Raw genomic sequence first — 3,026 nt, 5'->3', positions numbered from 1 at the left:
TTTTTCTAAGAAAAAATCTTGTTTCATGGAGTTCTAAAAAGTAAACAGCAGTGGCTCGGTCAAGTACGGAAGCTGAATACAAGGCACTAGCAAACACAGCAGCAGAATTATCATGGTTAAAATCTCTTTTATGCGAACTAGGGATCCCTGTCTCCCATCTTCCAGCCTTGTGGTGTAACAACATAAGCGCCAAGTATCTCTCATCCAATCCTGTTTTTCATGCTCGAACCAAACATGTGGAGATCGACTTTTATTTTGTTAGGGATATGGTAGCTTCAAAATCTCTAGACATTCAGTTTATCTCATCCAAAGACCAAGTTGTAGATATCTTTACCAAGCCTTTATCTTCAATCCGGTTTTCAAATCTACGAGACAAGCTCAAAGTTGTTACACCCCCATTGAGCTTGAGGGGGAGTGTAAAGGATAAATACTCTCATAAGATAATTTTCAGTCTTATCCCAACAGACTCAAGATAACAAGCTGTATTTTAGATTATGATAAATTACATATTTGAAACTCTATAGATAGATTACATTATCTCTTATCTCAAAGAGAGTTTATATATTTGAATTGTAACGCTTTAGATTATAAATATCATTAGCCTATGCTTGATTAAAGTAAGGTAGAAAATATTCAAATTATCTGACTTTACAAATAGTGAACACTATTCAACTGTCATTAATTAATGACGATTTATTGTTCAACCACTTAATGATGGTTGAATGGATTACTGTTCAACCATCACCAATTAATGACGATTGAATAGTGAACACTTTTTAGTAGTCATTAATTAATGATGATTTACTGTTCAACTGACGCTATTAAAAAATAGTGTTGGTTGAACTTTAAAATGACCTTTTTTAGTGATTTTTTTTTTTTTTTTTTTTGTAGTGACTTAAGAGTGTGTGTTTTTTATCCTAATCAAATATGGGAAAAGATTAGAAGAAAAAAAAAATCAAAAAATGTATGAGTTTTCAATAATAAACTCAAAACGGAAAAAACAACTCAAAAAATAAAACCAACAAATAAAAAATAAGACATAAAAAAGTCGTACAAGACAGTTACATAAGCAAAGCTACTTAAAGTAATTCTTGGTTCAGTTGTAGTGATTATAAAAATATCAAGTGGATAATCAGGTGGAGCTGGACCCACAAATTAATTTGATTGGCTCCGCTGGTCAACCTTTCTATCGTGGGAATCTAATGCTCTTCACCACAACAACGATTGGAAGGCGTGAAACCCACGAAGCCACTATTTTTCTTTGACTGGAACGCGTTGCAAGTATAATTTATTTATTTATTTATTGCTGCGCAACTCCTCAAAAGTCAAAAGTCATGCAAAACAGTTGCATGGATTGCGTCCCCTTTCGTAGTCAAATTTTGTATTCACTCACGCAAATTTAGACGTACGGATGATTGGGATTCTATTATTACATACACAAATTAACATGTACGGAAGAGATATCTCTTGTAATTCACGGAAAATAATTCTTTTCGTTTTAAATAAAATTGGGAGTATTTATTTAGCGCATTTAAAAGAGTAATATTGTTTTTATTTTTTGGACAAGTTTATCTTCCTAAATGTACTAAATGAATACTTTCCATTAAATTTGAAAGGGAGAGATACGGTTTTCGTAATCCACACACTTGTCAGAAAGTAGGGCGTTAAAAAAAAATGTAAATAAAGAAAACGGTGAGAGCTCCTAGTTTTTGATTAGGGATCCCTTTTATCATTAAAAAAAAAAAAAAAAAAGAAGTTCTTAAATTATGAAATTTAGACCGTTTTCAAGTATCGAACAAGTTGAAAAAAGTTACCTATTAAACATATGACATGTTATAGTTAAAAATTGAGTATAATTTTATTAAATTTTTGCCTTTTATGTTTTCGAAAAGCTTTGAGCAAAAAATTGTCAAACATTTTAAAAATAAATTTTTTTTGGGTGGTCTTAATAATGTATCATTTTTTTAATAAGTGGTATCTTTCGAGCCGTTTGAATTTTTCACTCTAAAATATATAGCAAGTACAAATTTTGAAAGGAGATAAATGAAAAATGGAAAAGTGAAGTGTCTCATTAATATTCTATGAATTGCTTGTACTATGAATTGCTTGTGCTAATAACTCTATGGTACTAACCGTACTATGAATTGCTTGTGCTAATAACTCTATGGTACTAACCGTACTATGAATTGCTTGTGCTAATACTCTATGAATTGCTTGCGCTATAAAGTAAAGTGTCTCATTAATACTCTATGAATTAGCTCCTACTCTTGTAGAAGTCTAGGATCAGTCTCCGTAATCCACTCGCTTGTCAGAAAGTAGAGCATTAGGAAAAAGCCAAAAAAAAAAAAAAAAGAAAGAAAGTCTTTGTTTGATAAATGCTTTTTCATGATTTTTGCTCTACACTGTTCAATTCACTTTTCATTTCTTTAATATTTTTTTATTTTTTTACATCATATCAATTATTTTTTATTATTATTCAAATAAAAAAATCACTACAAAACAAAATCTTTTTATTTTTCATACCAAACATTTTTATTTTTTCACTTAAAAAAAAAAAAAAATTTCTTACTTTATTTTACATAAATTACTTTTTGGCTACAGTAGCGAATCAAAATCAAAACAAAATCGTTTATCAAACGAACTCAAAATGGTGAGAGCTCCTAGTTTTTGATTAGGATCCCTTTTATCATTTTTTTTTTAAAAAAAGTTATTTAATTACGAAATTTAGACCGTTTTCAAGTATCAAACGTCTTTGAAAAAGTTACCTAATAAACATATGACATGTTATAGTTAAAAATTGAGTATATATTTATAAGATTTTTGTTTTTTATGTTGTAAAAAAGTTTTGAATGAAAAACTGTCTTTTGATTTTCTAAGCATTTTAGAAATGAAATTTTTTTGGGTGGTCTTATTAACATGTCATCTTTTTAGTTGGTGATATTTTTCAACCCGTTTGAAATTGTAGGAATCCTAATTCGTATTTTTCACTCTAGAACAATACTCTAGATAAATGTTATTTTTTCATT

The 3,026-nt window shown here is 29.3% G+C and overlaps 1 protein-coding gene across 1 annotated transcript in view; it reads right to left on the bottom strand.

Annotated features, from left to right (window-relative positions):
* The window catches only part of LOC132162799 (pleiotropic drug resistance protein 2-like), an 11,222-nt gene that overhangs the window by 7,886 nt on the left and 310 nt on the right, over positions 1-3,026 (bottom strand). The gene's annotated exons all lie outside the window — the stretch shown is intronic.

Source organism: Corylus avellana, chromosome ca10 (genome assembly GCF_901000735.1).
Source record: "Corylus avellana chromosome ca10, CavTom2PMs-1.0".
Classification (NCBI taxonomy): Eukaryota; Viridiplantae; Streptophyta; class Magnoliopsida; order Fagales; family Betulaceae; genus Corylus; species Corylus avellana.
Note: the sequence above shows the minus strand (reverse complement) of the source record. Positions and strands in the feature narration are given on the sequence as shown.